Below are 22,125 nucleotides of genomic sequence, written 5' to 3'. Positions count from 1 at the left end.
TAAAAAAATCGATGCCAAGAATGATTAGTGTATGCTTCGTATGTATTAGGCACCTTGCTTTGGCACTTTGCACACAACTCATTTGAGTCCCAGAGGCTCCTCACAAGGTAATTTTTTTAGTTTTGTGGATTCGGAGATGATCTCAGCCAGGCTAAGTCACTTGCCAAGATTACAAAGCGAGTCCAAAGCCCTGGCTGATGGGCATCACAATCCTCTGCCAATGAGTCACAACTCACAGTCAAACAGTAGGAACATCATTAAAGAGGGCGCTAGATTCAACTGGACACACCTATAATTCCAGCCCTCTGGAAGGCTGAAGCAGGAGAATTGCAAATTCAGCCTAGCCTGGGCAATTTAGAGAGATCTGTCTCAAAATTCAAAAATAAAAATAAATAAGGGTTGGCAACGGAGCTCAGTACAAAGACCCTGGCAACAACCTTCCACATGGAGAAGGGAAGAAAGGGGCCTGGTAGTAGGACCACAGCTCAAGGCAAGCCAAACTACAGGGCACCCTTGCCCTGTGCCCATGGTTGGAAGGATAGTCGCCCTGGATTGGCTGCTGCTGAAGAGGAGGGGCTCCTGGGGTTGGTGGGCGTGGCCAGTCTGTAGCAGTAAATACAGCGCCACATGGCAGCGACTGGCCGGGGCGGGGCAGCGTTCAGAGAACGCAGGCGCACAGCGAGGACCGCGACTAGGCATCTTTTGCCTCCGTGACCACATCTCGCGAGAAGATTGTGGGGGCGGGGCTCTAGCGCTGGGGGCGGGGCTATGCTTCCGGAGGGTCATTTAGTTGCGAGGCGGCTTGGCGCTGGCTTCAGCAAGGCATTCGGCGGGGGGGACACGGGTGAGTCCAGAGGCAAGGGGCGCGTCGTCGTCTCGCGCGCAGGCACGGGTGGTATCAGCCGGGCGGAGGAGCGCGGGTCGGTCCCCTAGCGCGGGATGGGCAGGTCCAGCGTGGCTCTGGGTTCGGAGCCCCATTCTAGTCTGCTGTGTGACCTTGGCCTGGCACGCACTCTCTCTGAGCACCCTCCTCGCGGGGAGCCGGGGGCCAGCAGGGTGCGTGAAAGTGAGTGTGCAGCCGCCATCACCTTCGATCGCCTTTGTGACAGACCGGGCACCCGGCCTTGCTTGGTGCTTGGTGTCAGTTTTAATCTTTGGCTAGTTGGTCCTCAGGCAGCAAAATCGGTAACGCTTCTGGTATGACAAAGATGGTGCAGTGTCCCTGAGATCCCTTACGGAAGGCTCACAGCCCGCGGTCAGCTTGGTGCTGAGGGCCAGGACTGTCTCTAGAGAGGGACTGCTGGGGTACCACACCTCGTCCGGGTCTGCTGGACATCTTTCTGCCCCTGACGGCGGCTTCCCCTTTGCTGACCACAGCTGGGAGTTGTGCTGTGCTGACGCCCGCTCACAGGCAGGGCATGGAAAAGCATCACTTAAATGACCCTGTGCTCTCAAAGCAGCATCCTGCCTCTTGGGCAAATGGAAGCCATGCATTAGTGGCTAACAGTGGGATCTGTCTTCTCTGTTGGGCTCATGGCCACCAAGACATGGCTGGCAAACCCTTGGCTCAGGCAGAGGTTCTGTCTGGCGGGAGCACAACAAGCTGTAGTGTTTTCATAATTATTAAGTTATTTATTTTATAATCCTGTGCAGGAGAGAGTCGGAAGGCCAGGATGAATAAGAATGTGACCGCAGGCAGAGGGGATGCAGTCTACAGCAGGGCTATTGGTCCCCTCCCTGCCCTCACCGCAGGGCATGCTTTAGCCTTTCTAGGTGAGGTCGGCGTTGAGAATGTGAGCTAGTGTCTGGGTGACAGAAGAAAAGCGGGATAATTCGGAAATAATGTGAAGTCCACTGCTGTCAACCGGGTGGAATGGTGAGGTGCTTAGTTTCCCTGCATGTGAGTTGGTAGGGCGCTGGGCCGGGTTTGCAGGCCTGAAGAATGGGTTCAGAGTCACTGGTGTCCACCTGCTTGATCAGTTCTGCAAACGTTGTTGGGCCTCTAATTGTGCACAAGATCTAGTTTGTGCTGGATGCTGGAAATGTGTGAGCCTTGCCCTGGGCAGCTCGAAGCTGGCATGGGCAACTAGGTGTTAGCAAAGTGTGGAGAGAGGGAGCAGCTAAGCCTGGCTCTGGGAGTTTTCCACCATGGGGAGGGAGTGGAAATTGGGTCGTCAAGGGTTAGCTGTGTTTGGGGAAGACATTCCAAGGGGAGGCGATGGTGAGGACAGTCATGCTTAGAAGATGTCGAAATGGGGTTGGGCAGAAAGACAGATAGATTTCTGTGAGGGGCCTGGCATGCTGCACTGGGGAGTCTGAGTTTTATGTTTGTGGATGTGAACAGTTGAGGTGTGAGGAGGAGATTTGGCTGTTAAATCTATGTTTTGGCTGGGAGGGAAAAGGTGGTTTAGGGTCTGGAGATGCAGACTGCCTTGAGCAGGTAGCATTGTGGCTGTGGGTTTAGGACAGTGCCCACGAGAACACAAAAGGCCAAGGAGCGGAAGAGGACAAAAGCGGGGGGCCCTTGGGTGGTGGTCCTTTGTAGCAAGTGCTGAAGGAAGGGCAGGTGACCTCCAGTGGGCACAGTAGGCAGCCCTGGGACCTGCTCTGTGGTATGTTGGGGTGCGGAGGGGAGGGTAAAAGCACAGGTGAGTTTCAGACTTGCAGAATTCTAGACATTTGTTAGGTCCAGGTGGGAACTCTAGGGAACTGCAGTCCGAGGTTGGAGGACAGATGAGAAGCTGTTGTGTGGCTGACTGTGTGCATGCAGTTCGTTGTCATAAACGCAGTAGTATCAAGGCTGGTTCTCTCCTAGAGAGTCCAGGGCTGAAGGTGCAGTGGGTGAGAGACTGGCTGTTGGTAACAGTGAAACAAAGGCAGCTGGCCTGTCATTTTAAAACACTTCACATCTTTAGTTTCCAGTTATAAATTCTTCCTCTTAGAAAGTAGCTAAGTTTCACACCTGCTTGGTGGCTGCATTTGGGGCTGGTGGCTTTCCAGTCCCTGGCCACAGATGTGCCTGGAGATAACTGGCCCTCTCAGCTACTGCCTCCTGCTGCTAACCAAGGAGGAGGTTTCTCTAACTATTTAGAGACTTTCAACATATTTCAGACCATAATGGGAAACGCCAAGCACTGCTGAGAGTAGGGGTGGCGACAGGGGTGTTCAGGCCAAAAGGATTCAGTACAGAGCCCCTCAGCCCCCGAACGAGTGCAGACTGTAGGCTTTGGGGGTCTGAGGAGCCCAAGAGAAGAGACCTAAACATAACAACACAGGGGATCATAATTCATAACCCCTCCCAGGGTCCAGAGCATCACGTCCTGTTATCCCCTGTGCCTTAAATGTGAACATGGGGCCATGTGAAGAAAGCCTGTGTGGAAGTGGAAGAGCCAGGCCAGACCACCCTGGAGTGTGCCAGCTGGAGGCCAGGGAGGTGAGAGGCAGGCAACTGGGTGCTCTGAAGGTGGAATGTTCTCAGAAAGTGGAACAGAATAGCAAAGAGATGGGAAGTGAGAGGAAAAAAAGAATCAGATCAGGAAATCAGCAGGTAAACTAAATTTTAGCAAGAAAGAATAAAGAAAACTTAAAACTTTCTGGGTTGAAGGGCCACCCAGTGGCCAGCACAGGTCACTTGCCCTCATCTGGGCTCTTCACCTCTCAATTTGGGTTTTAAAAGGCTGGGCAGAGCAAGTTTGGAGGGCACACACCTATAATCCCAGCACTTAGGAGGCTGAGGCAGGAGGATCTGCATGAGTTTGAGGCCAGCCTGGGGTACATAGTGAATTTAAGGCCATCCTGAACTACATAGATCTTGTTTCAAAAAACCAATAATAATAATAATAATGGTAATAAATTTTTAAAAACTAAAGAGCTGGGCAGCAAGGGAAGCTTGTGCTTCAATCACACTGTGAGGAATTGGGCAAGCAGAGGATTGATTGGAAGGTGCACATGTCCCTGCTGGAATCTGGCAATGAGAGTTAGCTGCTAATCTCTGCACTTACTTGGGAGGCTGAGGCAGGAGAATCACTGTTGAATTTGAGGTCAGCCTGGATACATAGTAAGTTCAAGGCTAGTTTGAGCTACATAGCCAGACCTTGTCTCAAAAAAAAAAGTTAGCTGCATGCCCATTCCAAGGCGCACTGCTGCGAGATTTCAGAACCTGAACAGAAGACGGGGCAGCTCCTAGGGAAGAAATAAGACAGACCGCACACAGAGGTCACAGGCCAAGACGCAGAAGAGCCTTGTGTTCTGGAAGGAGCAGCCCCCAACACTAGAACATCAGAGAGCCTTGCTTTTCAAATTGTAAAGAGAAGCATGAGCCTCAAGCTCCACACTCAAGCACGGGAGGTAGAATGGGCATCTCAGGCGTCTCAGCACCCCACCCCCGCAGTTTCCCCTCCTGAGCTGTAAAGAGGTGACTGGTGACATGGGGTGTCCAGCCTGGGAGAGGGCAGCCAGGCCCCACGAGGCCAACATTCCAGGCAGGAGCCACACGCAGACTCTTTAGAGGGATTTCTGCGGGGAGAAGATGAAATTATAAGGCGACACCTGATGCTCTGGAACATCTGCAGAGGAGATGGAGACAGCTGGCAGAGTTGGGCTGGATTAGTGATAAGTACCTAGAAAACAAAGCAAATGAAGACACAGGCTGTTATTAGTCCCCGGAAAATAAACTGTTGTGTGGGGAAAGAAAAATAATTATAATGTGCTCGAAGGCTCAGCCCTGAATATTCTCTTCACGGGCCGTGCTGATGTGTGTAAACACGGACTGCGGCTTTAATTGGAATCATGATACCCTGTGTGGGGACAGTGTGGGGAGGGGATGGATGCTCTCACCTGCTGTGATGGGGGAAGTTAAGTGACAGCTCCGGGGGCCTGTGTCACTGAGCAGTAGGAAGCACAGGGGAAGAGAAGGGACTGCTGGGCTCCTAATGAACTCGGAGGAACGGTTTAGCCCTTAGTGCGTGTGTGTGCGGAAGGTTGCTACAAACAAGAACAAAGTCTCCTGCCTGGCAAGGGCGAGGTCATGAGTTTGATCCCTGGTCCAAAAAAACAAGAACAAAGCCTCCAAGAAGCTGGCACTGTGCAGGACGAGCCCCTGTCCCCTCTTGTCTGTGCAGGGCCTTCCTCTGCCGGAGCTTATTTGCTCTCACTTCCTCTTATTGTCCCTGTTCTCCGCGTCCTGTCTCCTGGCCACGGTTACTTGTTAGAGATTCTGTGCTTTCTTTAGCCATTTTTGGTTTCTTTTTTTGTAAGGGGATGTTTGCTCTCATGCACTTGAGGCTGTTTTATTTTTTTAATATTCTTCATTGGTGCATGTTTGCAGTATGGAATGCTTACACTCCTCATGCAGAGGCGGTGCGTGGACGGCACACATCTTAATTCTCCCTTCACCCCCTTCCCTTTCCTCATCCTTCCATCTCTTAATCCCCTTCCCTTTTGCTAAAGATCTGTCTGCCTGGTTTCTATTATTTATCTTTTATTTTGTTTTTTATTTATACTTTGGGTTTCTCTTATAAGAGAACCCGTGCAATATTTAATCTTCTGTGTCTGACGTATTTCACTGATAGGATCTCAAAGTGCATCCACTGTCCTACAGATGACTCAGATTTATCTTTCTTTATGGCTGAGTAGTGCTCCGTTTTATATAAATACCACGTTTTCTTTATCAATTCGTAACCATTTCTTATGGATTCTCCAAATTATTAGAGTACAGGTTTTCGAAGTAGTTACTAATAATGGTTTAGATTTTGGCAGTGTCTGTTGTGATTTTTCCTTTTTCTTTCTCATGACATTGACTTGCGGTCTTTTCTTTCTTTTTTTTAGTTTTAGTTTTGTTAAGATTAACTGACTGTTTTATTTTTTCTTTCAAAGAACTATCTCTTACATTCTTTGTATTTTTAAGTCTCATTTCATTCATTTCTGCTCTGAACTTTTTTCCTGTATTAGCTGCTGTCTTAGTTAATTTTCTTGTTAAAACAGAATATCCAACACCTAAAGTTACAGGAGGGTTTATTGGGCTCACAGTCTGTGAGGTTCCGGCCGCTGGTTGGCTGGCTCTGACTGTGGCATGGCAGAGGGGCACTGCCGAGGAGGAACAAGTAAGAGGCAGTGAGATAACATTCACCCCTGCTCTGTCCCTTATATTGTTCCATACGGGCTACCATCGCTAGGGCTGGTGTAACACTCACACCCTTAATCCTAACCAAAACTGTGCCGAACCAATCAGTAGACTGACTTACTAATCACACATCACAACCCCATACATTCTAAATCCAGCCACCTCTAAAAAGCGCCCCTTCCACGTAATTGCATGAGGCTTTGAGTGGATATCTAGACACAAGCCATAACACTAGCTTTGGATTTGGATTGTTATTTGTTTTGTTTTGTTCTGTTTTTCTGGTATGGGTGTTCACAGCTATAAACTTCCTTTTTCAGACTGTGTTCTCTCTCTGTGTCCCATAGGTTCTGGCATGTTGTACTGGCATTATCATTTGATTCTAGGAAGATATTTCTGTAAGCATTTGAGTATTCAGGAGTGTACTGTTTAATTTCTATGTATTTGCATAATTTCTGTGGTTTCTTTGGCCATTGGTTTCTAGTTTTATTGCACTATGATCTGATAATATGCATGGAGTAATTTCAGTGCTCTTGTATTAAGTGTGGTTTAGGGGCTAATGTGTGGTCTGCTTTAGAGAGAGTTCCATGTGCTGCTGAGACACATGCGTATTCTGTTGTTGGATGGCACACTGTAGATATCAATTAAGTCTGTTTGTTGGAAGTTGTGTTTCAATTCTGGGTTTTTTGTTTTTGTTTGTGTCTAATGTATCTATTTGTGATAGCAGGGTATTATGGACCTCGGCTATGATTGTATTGATGTTTATCTGATCTTTCATGTTCAGGATTGTGAATTTTATGGCATTTGATACACTGATGTTCAGTGCGTATATGTTAGTAGCTGTTATCTCTTTCTGATGAGTTAGTCTTTTAATCTAAATGTAGTGACCTCTTTGCCTTTTGTCATCAAAGTCCACTTTGTCTGAAAATAGGAGAACAACTCCTGATTGTTTTGGGGCTCTCAATGCATGGCATATGTTTCCTGTCCTTTGGCTTTTCGTCCAATGCTCTGGAGATGCAGCAGGGTGTGGAGGCCAGACAGAGTACTGACGCCGAGCAAGGGGAGCTTGCCCCACTGCACAGCTGATGGACGGCAGTCCACTGACTGGGGTCAGCGGGGACAAAGGGATAAGAGATGAGACCAATGAGGTCCCGGTAATGGACAGAGGACACCTGCGATTGGAGGATTTGGGGAAGAGATGTGCTAGGATCTGGCTCTTACCAGAAAAACTATGGCTCTGGGGTTGGTTGTAAGGGCAGCATGGCAGGAGCAGGAAGAGGTTTGCAGGGCTTTCTAACATGCAAGTAAGAGCGGATGGTGGCTCAGCCAGGGTGAGCTTGTGGGGAGATGGAGGACAGAGAGGCCGAGAGAGGACAGGGTGTGCATCGATTCTGCAGGTGAAACTCTGGGGTATTTAGTGGAACGTAGGAGATGCATTGGACATGATCACTGTCTTCTGAAAACTCAAGGTGTCACCTGGGAACACTAGGTTGCTGGCGTGAGCTTGGACTCTGTCCCCTTGGAAAATGCTGTCCAGGGGCTCAGAGACAGAGAAGAAAGAGCCAACAAGCCCTGTGCCCCAGCACCCATCTCTGTGGGGAAGTCACTGCACTTTGGAGGTCAAGCTTGTGGCCAGCTTTCATTCAGGTCTTCTGGGACATAAATTCATGTTCAGTTGTCACGACGGTGTGACCATTTACCACTTACATTTAGTTGTATGTACTGTCAGCTTTGTTTTGCAGGTTAACCGAACACAAATGAAGAGTACTATTATAAGCAAATAAACCATAGTCCTGGTGACACCAAGTGCAGTAGGGTTTTAATGAGCACACCAGCAGACACAGGGCTGCTGCATGTCGGGGAGTGCAGCGTGCACGTTGACACCAGTAATAGGAACTTTCCAGATTTTTGTTGACTACAGTGCTGGCAGCTGCAGTGAATGACTTGCTTTGTAGAATGTTTGTTAAGCTGGAAAAGTAGTAAGCAGAAGCAGTAAGTACTTTCTGGTCTTTGCCAGTAGCATAAATAAAGGAAACTTGAAAGATCCTTAGACTTCCTAATGAAGGTCCTGTCAGTTGACTTAATGCTCTGGAGCTTGGTTATTTGCATATGAAGGAGCTAATTCTTTCAGAAATAAAGGTAGTAAAAATCTAGTCAATTCCCCATTTCTGCATACACTGTGGGGGCCCGAAGAGCAGAGTGGTTGGGAGCCTGGACTCTCAGGCCTTCAGAGGCCAGCTCAGAGCGCTTGCTGGCTACAGACTTGGGCAAGTCATCTATATTTTTTTGCCCTAATTGCATCACAGCTAGAGTGAAAGTTAAAAAAAAAAAAAAACTGCGTACGTGTAAACAGCGTGGAATGGCATCTACTTTTGTCGGTACTAGGAATTCAACCCGGGGCCCCAAGTATACTAGTCAGGGTCTCTGCCACTAAGATATACCCTAGCCCTTAACACTGGTCAGTGTCTCGCTGCCTGTCTGTCTGTGTCTCTCTCTCTCTCTGTTTTAAGACAGGGTCTTGCTTTGTCCTGCAGGCTGGCCTTGAATTCACAGTGATCTTCCTGCCTCAGCCTCTTGAATGTTGGAATGACAGGCATGTGCCAACACACCCAAGTAGCCCTTTTCATTTCATTTTATTTTTTTTTTTTTCTCATTTGGAGATGGATCTTACTAAGTTGCTTGGACTGGACTTGAATTTGTGATCCTCTTGCCTCAGTCTCCCGAAGGTCTGGGACCAATTCTCTTAATGGTAAAATTTGAAGTACCTGAATTTTAAATTTTGCTGAAGTCCAATGTATAAATAATTTTTTCTCCTGTGGTTTGTGTGTTTATCATCCTGACAAGTGGCTGTCTCCCCTGAGGTTGTGGGCGATGTCTTCTTTTGGCTTTGAAGGTTTATAGTTGGTGTTCATGTTGAGGGGAGTGGCCCATGAATAAATTGTGTGTAAGGTATGAGGTTTGGGGGTTGAGGTTTGTTCTTTCCTAATGGACGTCCTGTTGCTTCAGCACCGTTTGCTGAAAGGACTTCCTCGCTGAAGTTCTTTGCCAGCTCTGCTAAACATTTGTTACCGCGCAGGTCTGGGTCTCCTGGGCTCTCTTCTCTCCCGTGTGTCCTTGTCTGTCCCTGCACACTGCCTTACTGCCTCACAGCTTTGTAGTCAGTCTTGAAATGAACTGGTGTGAGTTCTCCACGTCTGTGCTTCCTTGTCAAGCTTGTCTTGAACATTCTAGAACCCTTGCGTTTCCTAATACCTTTAAAAATTAGTTCCGTCAAGCCTTACAAAACTCCTCTTTGGGATTTTGATCAAGGTTTGTTTTCTTCCTGGAACCCAGCTGAAAGAACAGACTTCTTGGTGTTGAGGCTGCTGGGGGGTGTGGTTAACACAGTTCTTCATCTAGAGCTTCTTTTTTTTTGGTGCTGGGGCTCAAACTCCTGACCTCGAACTTCTCAAACAGATGCTTATACCGCTGAGCCAAATCCCCAGCCCTTAGAGCTTCATTTTATATTCAAAGTGTTTCATAGCTTTCCATGGGGAGTCCCTGAAATTTTATAACTGATCATTGGCAATGTAAGATTTGTGTATTCTACTATTCTGTCACTTCGTTTTGTATCAGTGTGTGTGTTTACCATGGAGCGAAGCCCACATGCATAACACATCTTACTTTTCGTTCCCTTCCCTTCATCTCCCTCTACCTCTTAACCCCCTCCTCATTTGCAAAAGATCTATCTCCCTGGTTCCTATTACCTATCTTTTCCTTTGCTCTTTAATTTATATACTTTGGGTTTCTCAGGTAAGAGAAACCATGCAGCATTTAAGTTTGTGTGTTTGATTCATGCATATTATACTTTGACGGTCTGTTTGACCTGATGCCAGCATTGTTATTGACTAAACTGAGTAGCTCCCAAGAGCTGAGTTTTTATTTATTTTTGAGTTTGAGACAGGGTCTTGATAAGTTTCTCAGCTGGACTTGAACTTGTGATCCTCTTGCCTCAGTCTCTTAAGTTGCTGGGATTACAGATATGTGCCACTCAGTATTTAAAAAAAAAAAACAGCCCTGGTCTCTGTGCACAAAAGTTCTCAGCAGCTTATCATTTGGGAAATAAATCATGAACAGTGGATATTCATACTGTGAAATCCTCCTCAGCAATGAGAAAAGGAACAGTCTACTGATACAAGCAGCAGCCTGGATGAATCTCAGGAGTACTGTGCTGAGGAAAGACACAGCTAAAAGTATACATACTGCAAATCCGTTTATATGCTGGAAACAGTGGGCCTTGCCCAGAGCTAGGGCAGGCAGTGACGGAAATTTTAGCAGTGTTAGGAATGGCCTGTAGTATGCATTTGCTAAAACTCACCCAGCTGTCCATTTAACAGGAGCCGGCGTTTTACTGTGTGTAAACATACCCCAATAAACCTGATAGAAAGAGGAGAGAGAGGGCAGAGGTGCAGAGTGATTCAGTCAGGAAGGAATGGTCATCCACAGATGGTGGGCACGGCTGCATCTGTGTGGGAAACAGTGGACCCCAGCCGCTCCCTGGCTGTGGCCCGACTCCACACTGGCTTCCTTCCCCCAGGCCACAGACCCTGCTTCCAGTTCTCAGCACTCACAGTCACACACACACACACACACACACACACACACACACACACACACACTTCTGGTCCATGTGACCAGAAGTGTTTGTACTAGGGAACTGGTGTGTGTGTGTGAAGACATTGATCATAAGGAACTGGCTCATGTGATTTTGGAGGCTGAGAGGTCCAGACCTAGGAAAGTGACAGTGTAAATCCCAATCTGAAGGCAGGAGCAGACCTGCATTCCTGTCCATAGACTGCCAGGCCCTGAGGGTTCCCTTCTTGTCCTGTGTGTTTGGCTCCCTGGTAAACTCATTCTGCAGACCTGCTTGCTAAAGTCTGCTGTTGGTGTGAAGGTTTGTTTGCACCAGTGGGGCCCCTCAGCAGGGCCCACTTTCTGGACTGCTGAGTCTGCCTCAGCATCATGCCCTGTATGCTGTGTGCAGAGGAAGAAGTCTAATGGCCCTCCCCAGGTAAGAATAACCCTGTTGGTCTGACCACTGTGCTTGGGTTCAAACCTGCTCCGTGTTGCAGCAGCATTTACAAGGACATCAGACACAGCTTTCGGAATGAGCTGGGGTGAAACAGTGCCTTCTCCGTTCTCTGCAGGTGGTAGAAACCAAGTTCTCACACGCCCCTATCCTATCTATGGGAAGTCCTTTCATCTGTCAAACTTCAGCACATGGACATGCAGGGTTTTCTGCCCACAGCATTTCTGATATAGCCAGAGATTTGGATTTAGAAATAATGGTCTTTGTTTGTTTGATTGTTTTTTGGTTCCTAGACTTGAACTCAGGACCTTGCACTTGGCAGGCAGGCACTGTACCACTGAGCTATCCCCAGCAATGCTCTTATTTTTTGAATCATGCTCTGAGATCAGTGTGGCCACTGTGGTTTTGTTTTGTTTTTTAGCGGGAGATGGAGGGGATCATGACCTCGATCTCAGGCTAGCTGCTCTTGTCTGACCCGGCCTATACCTTTATTCCCAGAAAGCAGCAAAATGTGACCCAGATTTCAGGCTAGAGCTGTCTGGGCATGGGGCAGAAGTTTCTAGAAGCTCTTAAAAGTAAAAGCTTTTAAAAGTAAAACTTTTTGGCGATGCTCTCTTGGTGGCCTTCATCTCTCCTTGCTCGTGTTCCTTGAAGTTCTAAGACCTGTGTTGCACATTTTCGAGTAGCAGAGTTCTCACTTCAAAGAATCGCTGCCACAGACCTACTTCATGTATGTGCTGGTTTGTTTCTCCACCTGCTGTTTATGTGGCTTGTCTGAGGTTGGAATTGGCAGCACAGGCCTGCCCTTGATGTTAAAAAAAGCAGCACTGCCTCCTCTCAGACTCAAAGGTGAATGGGCTCCACAGCCAGGATTGAGGGCTCCGCCCCGGCTGTGAAAGGCTGGGCGGGCACCCCGGCAGGTTTGGTAGGGTGGGCTCAGGGTGCGGTGAGGCCCTGGAGCAGTGCAGAGTTGAGTGAGCAGCCCTGCAGGACTTTGCTGTCTAAGGAGAATTGTTCTCACGCACACCCCATTATACATTTGGGGAAGTTAAGGTCTGTTTAGTGATCATTGCGGGCAAAGTCAGCCCTGAGGTTTTTGCAAGGGGTGAATGGGGTGAGCAGTAGCAGCTGCGCTGGACCCTCCCCTTGCAGCTTGCAGTGTTCTTAAAGCCAGAACTTGTAAAACACATGGTCCTACATTTTGCTTTATTCATTCACTAGTACCTGCAAGTCCCTTGCTATAGCTCTAATTCAGTTTTCTCTCCTCTCTTGCTTTTCTAATTTTTGTCGTTGTAGCACAAGCACATTGACACTGCTGTGCAAACAGCAGCAGCATCCTTCTCCAGGACTCTCTTGGTTTTGCTAAAGGGAAGCTGCGTCCATACGCACTCACCTCCCATTCTTCCACCCCAGCCCCTGGCCACCGCCGTCTATTTTATCCGTCTCCTCTGCTCTTCGTGTAATGGAATTGCATGGCTTGTGTCTGTCTTATTTCCCTTCGCATCATATCCTCAAGGTTCATCCATTTGCAACAGGTGTGAAAATCCGCCCTTTTAAGTTTGTCCCCGTATGGAGAGACCACATTGGCTCCTCCGTTCACCCCTTCATAGACATTGAGTTGCCGCCCTGCCCTCGCTGTTGTGATCATGCCGTTGTGAACACAGGATGCAAATGCCTCTGCAGGCCCTGCTTTCAATTCCTTAGGGATTGACCTTGAAATGGAATTGCTGGGTCTCAAGGTAATTTTGTTTATTCATTTATTTAGTTCTTTTGTTGAAACAAGATCTCACTATGTAGTTTAGATTGGCCTTAAACTCACAATGTAGTTGCTTCAGATTGACAGCAATTCTCCTGCCCCAGCCTCCTGAGTGCTGGGATCACAAGTGTGCGCCACCACTCCTGGATCCATATGGTAATTTTATGTGGTAATTCTATGTTCAGCTTTTTGAGGAACTGACAACCTGTTTTCCACAGGATTGCGCTATTTTACCATCATACCAGGTGGGCATGAGGATGCCAGTTTTGCCACATCTGGCCTGGACTTGGTATTTTCAGGGTTTTATGTTTGTTGTTTGTTTCTTTAGTTTTTTTTTCTTTTTTTGGTTCTTTTTTTTTGGTTGTATGTGAGTTTTCGGCGTGATAAAAGAGAATATAAAGTAAAAGAAATATCTAAAAAATAGTAAAAAAAAATATTCCAAGGACATGGAGAGGAGACCATGACCATAGATAACCTGGATCCCTCTACCAGAAGGCCCTGGCCAGAACATGGGGCGTGGGATATACATATAACCTCTGAAAGGGGGGATGCTTAGGGCAGGCATTGATGATGCCCGAGGAGCTGATTGGAGTTTTCTTCCTGTGCATACAGGAAGGAGAGCTGCAATTAAGGCTGAGGAAGAAGCAGGAAGTGATGGGCGTTCCCCCTTTGGCCTTCCACCAAGTTAGACCACCACCATAACCGTACAGTAATTTATACCAGGGCAACAAGAACCTTTCAGTTTGCTTGTGGATTTTTTTTTGTTTTGTGTTTTTTTTGTCTTTTTCAGACTGGCCTTGCGTTCACTTTGTAGCTCAGGCTGGTCTCAAACTCACAATGATCCTCCTGCCTCAGCCTCCTGAGTGCTGGTATTACAGGGCACCACCACAGCCAGCTTTTTGTTTTGTTTTGAGACAAGGTCTTGCTACATAGCCCTTGAACTTGCAGCAATCCTCGTGCCTTAGCCTCTTGAGTGCTGGGTTACAGGCGTGTGCTGCTCCCCCCAGCTTTTTCAGATTTTTTGAACGTTGTGACCTAATGGGTGTGAGGTGATTTCTCATTGGGGTTTGATGTGCATTTCCCTGATGACTCGTGGTTTTGAGGACCTTTTCATGTACTGTATCTATTGGATATTTGTATATTATCTTCAAAGAAAGTTCTAGTCAAGTCCTTGAGCCATTTTTAAATCAGGTGGTTTGTTTTTACTTTCAGGAGTCTTTTATGGTTTCTGAATACTAATCTCAGGTCAGGCACAGGGTCTGGAAATGTTTCTCCCGTTCTGAGTTTTTTCACTCTGATGTAGCTCGTCATACCCCAAAGCTTTTAATTTCCTAAAGTCACTTTGTTTATTGTTTCTTTTATAACACTTTATTTTTATGGTTGCTGTATCAGTTGGTGCATACTAGAGAAACACACCTAATGTAAGACATAAAAATTATAAGGATTTATAAGACAGGCTTACAGTGGCCACTCGCAGAATCAAGCATTGAAGAATGCAAAAGGCTGTTTCGAGCAGAGATCTAGGGATCCAGGCCAGGGCCTGGGGCTCACTGCAGTGTCCCTTGCCACCCTATCAGGAGGCTGCAGGGCTGGTGCTGGCAGTCCAAGGTGAGGGTGAAGATGTCCCCCCAAACAGGAGGAGCCTTCCTTCTTCCTTCCCTTTTATTCCATGCAGGGGGCCAGCCTGCCCAGGGCAGGGCTTCTGTTTTCAGTAAATCCCCTCAGCCACACCCAGAACTGTGCTGATCCAATTAATTAATTAGCTTTTTCTTTTACCATTTATTATCCCAGCTTTAGTAGTAATTCATTTATTTCTTCATAAAGGCATCAACTCAGATAAAATTCCATTTTATCCCTATACATTTAAAGATCTCTTACAAGTTCTATTCATTGTTAACTTTACTAAGTTTAGTTTCATTCTCTCCAAACTAACAGGAGACTCAGGTAATCACATACCCGCATGCCTACTTAACACTCCTCCACATGTTATACCAGAATATTCCATCTTGCGTATGCAGTCCTACGCCTCATCCCCCAGAAACTCGGAGGAGTACTAGGACTAATGTCTTCCATCCTGATGTTACCTATCATTCCTATCCTTCACTTATTGAAACAACCAAGTACATTTCATCTTTTGAATCAATGCCTTTCCGAATGCTAATAGCAAATTTACTTGAGCTAATATGGATCAGAGGCAGCCAGTACAGTACCCATTTAATATTACGCTCAACTAGCACCCGTCCTGCATTTTTCTGTTAGTTTACTCTTTATACCATTAATAAGCCTACTAGGAGATAATCTATTAAGCGATGAATCTTTGCAGCATAACTCTGGGCTTGAAAACCAAAAACAGAGAATTCATCTCCCTAGGACAGTGAAGGTGAACCTCTTAGAGCTTTCCGTGATACAAATAGCCCCTTGTGGCCTGCATGCTGTGTGTCCACTGCCACAGCCCTAGGACCTCAGCATTAAGCAAGAAACTTACAGCTCTACCACCAGCACCCAAAGCCATAATTCTAATTAAACTACCTTCATTAACACCGCAGTCATGTATTTCAGCATTTTAAAGTCATGCAATTCTTTACCCTAAGTACTTCATGCACTAATGCACTGCCCCACTACCAATGTAACATACATGTATTATACTACATAAAGCATATATAAATAAAATAATAAAACATATGAATAAAATAATAACCACGTGCTTATAAGCAAGTGCATAGGACTAAAGCAATACATAGCCCATCAACTTGTTTATCCATACTATAAGTCACAACTATATGAAGGTGTTAATACTCAAGTAACCTATTAACTTTGCATAGGACATACATCTTTACTCGGTCATTAGAAAAAGGAGAAACAGACATCCATGGGGCTGTGGGCCAGGAAGTCCTCGTGGCCGATATTGCTGAGCTGCTCGGTCTGAATGGCCTCAAGTTTGGGACACTCAGTGATCCAGCGCTCAAGGCCCCCACAGGAGACACAGCCATCCTTTCCTCCACTGTCCAGCATTGTCCTTGTGGTGCAGTCCTTGCAGCACTGGTGGCACCTTCTGATTTGCCCCTAAAAGTAGGGTTTGAGGTCCATTAGCACCAGCCCGTCACAGGCCCTGTTGATGAAGGTGGTGGCAAACGCCAGCATTTCCTGAGTGCCCAGTACAGCTGTCTGCATGTAATTCTCAGTTTGCTCAGGCATCTCACGATTGATGACGTGCTGGAAGGCAGAGAAGTCCAGGCTCTCGGAGGCCACATCTGTGGCCATCAGCACATCTTTCTTGCCCTCCTGAAACACTTGAATGGCCTTAGTTTTTCCTGATCTCTGCCCCATTGGGTGGCCACAGCCTCAGCTCCCTTCGGCAGCAGCTACATTTGCCTCCTCCACAAAGATTCACACAGGGAGAGGGGTCTTCTGTGGGCATGCAAGCAGGCAGCGCCACCTTGGCCTCCTCCATCACATATTCTGCCTCCCGTGTGGCTTCCAGGCTGGCAGCCGCAGTGCAAACCCACATTGATAGTGACAGGCTTTACCAGGGTGCTCTTGTTCTGGATCCTCTTTGGCGTGGTGGCACTGAAGCGCAGACTTTGCCACTGGCCCTCTGAGTAGGAGAAGGTGGTGCAGATATTGCCCTCGAAGCCCACGTCGACCATTGTCAGCCTCCTCCAGAGCCAGACAGTGACAGGTGTCTAGGCTGACCATCTCCTGGTGTATCTAATTCATGAGGCGCCCAGGGACAGCCACCGTCCTGTGCACACTGTGTCAGGTGGTCTCCATCTGCTCTTTGAGGGATCACAGTGAAGGAGGGGTGAGGCGTCCTCCTGCAGTGATGGCATTAATTATCCAGAATGCTGTGGGTCTGTTGGGCCTGTTCCTAGGAGAGGCAGATGATGAGTCCACGGGTCCCTCGTGTTTAGAGAAAGGCAACCGCTTCTCTTACTCCAGGCAGACTTCGTGGTGAGCAGCGTGAACACAGGATCTTGCCTGACTCCGTGAAGTGATGCAATCATGTCCTGGCCAGACAGAATGGTGGACAGGTGTTGGGCGGGGATGTCTTTCCCCTCCAGGCCTCACAGCATGGCCACAGGAAACTTCATTTCCTTGGCGCTCTTGATAGGCGGTGGGCAGCCATCTCCTTCCACCAAGGTGCGGTACTTCTTCAATATGCGCTCCTGCTGCCCCTCAGACATGCTGAGGACACAGTGGGTGGCATCCAGCTAGTTTTGATAGGCTCACCTTAAGGGACGCCTTGCTGTGTCCCTCACTGGCAGGAAGGCGTAACCATCATCACCGCGCTCTCCGGAATCTTTGTCCTTTCAGCTGTTCTCCTTCTCAGCTTCCCTGCAGGCTGCAGCCTTCGCTTTGAGGTGCTGGTGCAAATCCAGGAGGCTAACACGGGGCTGAGCCCTCATCTCCCTGGGGCTCACTGCCATTGTCCTCTGTTCCTTGCATCCTCACTCCAGCAGCTTCTGGAGCAGGAGTTGCTGGGGCTGGCAGAATGGCACCCAGCGTATGTAGTCTTTGCAATCCTCACCCTCAGCCTGAGTGCACACTCACTCTCCTTCAGGTTCTGGCTCCTTCATCCCTCGTGGGCTCAAGAATGGTGCAAAAAGAGCTCTGACTCAGGTGGACGCGATCATTGAACCATCACAGTCCTCTGCTTGTCAGATGCATTTCCTGAAGTCATACTTAGTCTCCAGTTACAAAGACAAGTTTGTACTTACGCTGAACGTGTTCTAACTATCCTGCATACAAGTGGAAACGCACTGATACCTCCCCAGAATAGAAAACAACTTCGGGTGATGCTTACTCCTAACATTTTATAACTAAACATTGTAACACAGGTTTAACAAGGGTACTTAAGAACCAATATTAACTTTATCAACATATTACATATGAAGCATAGTAGGAGAAAACTATTAAAGTTGCAGTCCACTTGTGTGACTGATCATGGGGTCACAGCTAGCATTGTAGTCCCTTGGCTTTCAACACCCAGTGGGTCTTGGTTCTTTCCTTCGTGGAGTGACCTATACCTTTATTCTTTTTTTAAAACACCTTTATTCTTGAAAGTTCTGGACCATTTGTTATCCTGCCTGGACTGGGTGGCTGTAGTGTCCCGCTGACCTGAATAATCACAGGGCATGCTAGGAGGCATTCTAAGGGATCTCCTACACTTCCTTTCCTCCACTGTAGAGTAATAGTCCAACTTCACCTTCATAGTCTGGGCCAGTCACTCCTGCTCACACCTTACCTCCCTTTTTAACTTGTTTATTCAAAGGCAGAAGGAGACCAAGATGATGGGCCGGGGTGGGGTCTTAGTGTCTAGTTCAGTGGATCATTGTTTTGCTTCCTACTAAAAGCCTTCCCGCCCTCTGGAACTAAGACTTCTAGCCCCTCAGAGTGTAGGGTTGAAGGAATAGGAAGCAATAATTTTGCTAGTGGATTACTGGAGGTAATGGCGAGTGGTGCTGTTCCCACATCCACCCCTGGATTCCTGGACCAGGCTGTGGGAGACACAGTACCGCATACTAGACGCTGATGCAAAGCTTATGCAACCTTTTGAAGAACCTTGCCCAGTCCTGCAAGCTGTTGTCACCTGGCTGGCACTGTAACTGCATCTGCAAAAGACTCTTCCACCTTTCTATCAATCCAGCCACTTCTGAGTGGTGAGGAATATGGTGATACCTGTGAATTCCATGAGCATAAGCCCATCAACTCGCTTCCTTGGCCATAAAATGTGTTCCTTAGTCAGAGACGATGCTATATGCAATTCCATCATGGTGGGAAAGGCATTCTGCAAGTCCATGTATGGTAGTTTCGGCAGAAGCATTATGTGCAGGGAAGGCAAATCCATATCCAGAGTAAGTGTCTGTGGCAGTAAGGACAAAGCTCTGACCTCTGCATGATGGAAGCAGTCCAACATCAGGTCGCAGGCTGACCACCCATGGAATGGAACCGTATCGGGGGCTCAGTGTTGGTTTGCTGGCACGTTGGGCATTCAGCAGTGGATGTAGCCAGGTCAGCCGTGATGAGTGGGGATCCATGTTACTGAACCCATGCATAGCCTCCATTCCTGCCACCACAGACTCTCTGTTCTTGAGTCCGTTAGGCAATGACACAGGTAGCTGAAGAAAGGTTGACTGCTATCTGCTGATCAGTTCCTCTTGTTCACTTGATTGTTAAAGTCCTCTTCTGCTGAGGTCACTTTTCGGTGTTTACATGAGATGTTATAGCCCTTGCCCACATGGAGAGTTCTATGCACATATCTCTCCTTAGATATCTTTATCATCAGTTTTCCAATCATGTGCCTTTCAAGTTCCTGACCATCTGGCAGACCGTTGGCTATAGTCCATGAATGGCTACACTGTGACTCATCTGACCACTTCTCCTGCCACTCAGAAAGTACCATCAGGTTCACTGCCCAGAGTGCTGCCCCTGTGCTGATTTCCATTCACCACTGTCCTGGAATGCCCTGTAAAGGGCCATAATGCTGCAGCTGTCTACTTGTGGGAGTGCCCGCACAATGTGCAGAGCCATCCATAAACCAGGCCCGAGCCTTCTCTTCCTCTGGTAGCTGAGCATATGGTACACCCATATGGTACATAGGATGGTACACCTGTGAGGCCCCAGGTGCATGTGGGAGACAGAAGGCAATATAGCAGGAGTGGGCGCCATGAGCAGCTGGGCAACTTCTTCATGTAACTTACTTGTGCCCTCCGGACCTGCTCTGGCTCAGCCATGTGTGTGCCATTTCCATGTGATGATAGACTGTTACTGTGCATGCTCAGCATCATGACTAGGTTGGTCAGATAATACCAGATCAAAGTGGGCAGGCAACTTGGGTCACCTGGTGACCTGGCATCCCATGGTCAAGTGTTCAGTTTTTACCTAGGCCCAGTAGCAGACCAAGAGCTGTTTCTCAAAGGGAGAGTGGTAGTCTGCAGATGACGTCAGAGCCTGGCTCCCAAATCTCTCAGGCCTCCACTGCAGTTCATCTAGGGGGCCTTCCAGGGACTCCAGACAGCATCTTACTTCAGGTATCATTGGTCCACTGGGTCATATGGCCCCAGTGGCAGAGCAGCCTGCATAGCAGTCTGCACGTGTTGTAGAGCCTTCTCTTGTCCTGGGCCTGCTAAAAACTAGCCACTTTTCGAGTCACTTGGTAAATGGTCTGCAGTGAACATCTAAATGAGGAATGTGTTGCCTCTAAAATCCAGACAGCCCTACTAGGCTCTGTGCTTCTTTTTTGGTTTTTGGGGGAGCTGGATAGGTAAATAAACCAGATAAGGTAAATGGTAACAATTTACCATTTACCTAAGGAAGGGTCTCTCTACATGTCCTATGCCCCTGGACTCCTAGAAATTTTACTGAAGTAGAAAGACCTTGAATTTTAGTTGGATTTATTTCTCATCCTCCACCTTGCAAATGCTTCCCTAACAAATCCAGAGTGGTTGCTGTCTCCTGTTCACTTCGTCCAGTGACCATGATATCATCAGTGGGATGCACCAGTGTGATACCTTGTGGGAGTAACAGGCAGTCAAGATCCCTGCAAACCAAGTTGTGATACAGGGCCAGAGAGTTAATATAGCCCTGAGATAGGACAGTGAAGGCAGATTGCTGGTCCTGCCAGCTGAAAGCAATGGAGGAGAAGACATTTGCCAAATCAGTAGCTGTATACCAAGTACCACAGATGCGTTAAACTGCTCAACCCAGGAAACCACATCTGGCACAGCAGCTGCACTCAGAGTCACAAATTGATGCAGTTTACAGTAATTTACAGTCATTATCCACAATCCATCTATCTTTTGCACAGGCCAAATGGAAGAATTAAATGGAGATGTGGTGGGAGCCACCACCCCTGCATCCTTTAAGTCCTCAGTAGTGGTACTAACCCCTGCAGTCCCTCAAGGGATGCAGTCTTAGTTTTGTTTACTATTTACCAGATAAAGGCAACTCTAATGCCTTCCATTTGGCCTTTCCAACCATAAGAGCCCTGATACTACAGGTTAAGGAACCGCTGTGAGGATTCTGCCAAGCACCAAGTCTATCTCTCAGTTACACATTCTGGATCTGAAGCATTGATTATAGGATGGGTTTGAGGACCTATTGGACCCTCAGTAAGTTGGACCTCTACTAAAACACCATTGATCACATGACCTCCATAGGCCCCTACTCTTACTGGAGGGCCACAGTGATGTTTTGGATCCCCTAGAATCAGTGTTAGTTCAGAACCAAGTGAGCATAAGTCCCCCAAATATCTAACCATTTCCCTTCCCCCAGTGTGCAATTGCCCTGGTAAAAGGCCTTAGGTCCCTTTGAGGAAGGGTGGGAGAAAGACTGTATAAATTTCTGGTGGTGCACCAGGGTCCTTCCTTAAGGCGACCCAAGCTCCCCTTCACTCCAGGAGCTCTGGGTCTGTAAACTGGCTCAAGTCTGAGAATTGTTTGAGGGGCCGTGATTCCCCATTACGGTGATTTGAAGTAGATTTCTGTTCATTTGCCCTTATTTATTTTGATTACATAAATCTAGCAACAACTTTGTAGGCTTACTGTCTCTTTTACTTTTGGGAATACGATGGCTAATCAGCCAACACTCTAGACCACTCTGATCATTTTTCTCCTTCTGCTGACCATTGTGATAAGTGCATGTACCCTGCCTGTGACAATTAAGTGCTGCCACTTGACCCTGCCACTCCAGGATCCAACTAAACCCACTGCCCTCAGATTTCCCAATTGAATGACTCCCCACTGTAAGGTCTGGTATACAGAGAAGACCATGACAGGGCTTTGTGGGGATGCTGGTGCTCCCCTCACAAATCTGTTTCTCAGGGTATTAATGAAGAGTACATTTTCTGGATCATCTCAGTGTGGTGGATTAGGTTTAGTGTGATACATCCTTTCCACTATTCCCATTTCCCTAAGTCTCTAAATCCTCTCATCAGCAGTAAACTACTAAACGTCAAGCGTCTCTGACTCAAGTCACAGTGAGGCATCTTCCACACTTCTGCCAATCAGCCTAAGAAACTGTTCACAACTTCTTTCACTCTGCAAACTGCAACATTAAATTCAGAATCCCTGCCTACCAGGCCCTTAACAAACTCAGCCTGACCCAAATGTATGTTTTTGCTACCATTATCCCACATCTGCAAAATTCATTTCCACACTTGCTCATCAGGCATCATTTATAACA

The 22,125-nt window shown here is 47.4% G+C and overlaps 1 protein-coding gene and 1 pseudogene across 1 annotated transcript in view; one reads left to right on the top strand and one right to left on the bottom strand.

Moving 5' to 3' along the window:
- Positions 1-758: 758 nt before the first annotated feature.
- The window catches only part of LOC101788687 (carbohydrate sulfotransferase 12), a 29,524-nt gene continuing 8,157 nt past the window's right edge, over positions 759-22,125 (top strand). The window contains exon 1 of the mRNA XM_013152742.3: positions 759-844. The gene's annotated coding sequence lies outside the window, so the exon portion shown is untranslated. The remainder of the gene's footprint in view (positions 845-22,125) is intronic.
- LOC100722351 (probable ATP-dependent RNA helicase DDX41) lies at positions 14,802-17,515 on the bottom strand (annotated as a pseudogene).

The sequence above is a fragment of the Cavia porcellus genome, unplaced genomic scaffold (genome assembly GCF_034190915.1).
Source record: "Cavia porcellus strain 051 isolate PalLab524CR breed Dunkin Hartley unplaced genomic scaffold, mCavPor4.1 scaffold_23, whole genome shotgun sequence".
NCBI lineage: Eukaryota > Metazoa > Chordata > Mammalia > Rodentia > Caviidae > Cavia > Cavia porcellus.
This window is presented reverse-complemented; position numbering and strand designations above follow the sequence as displayed.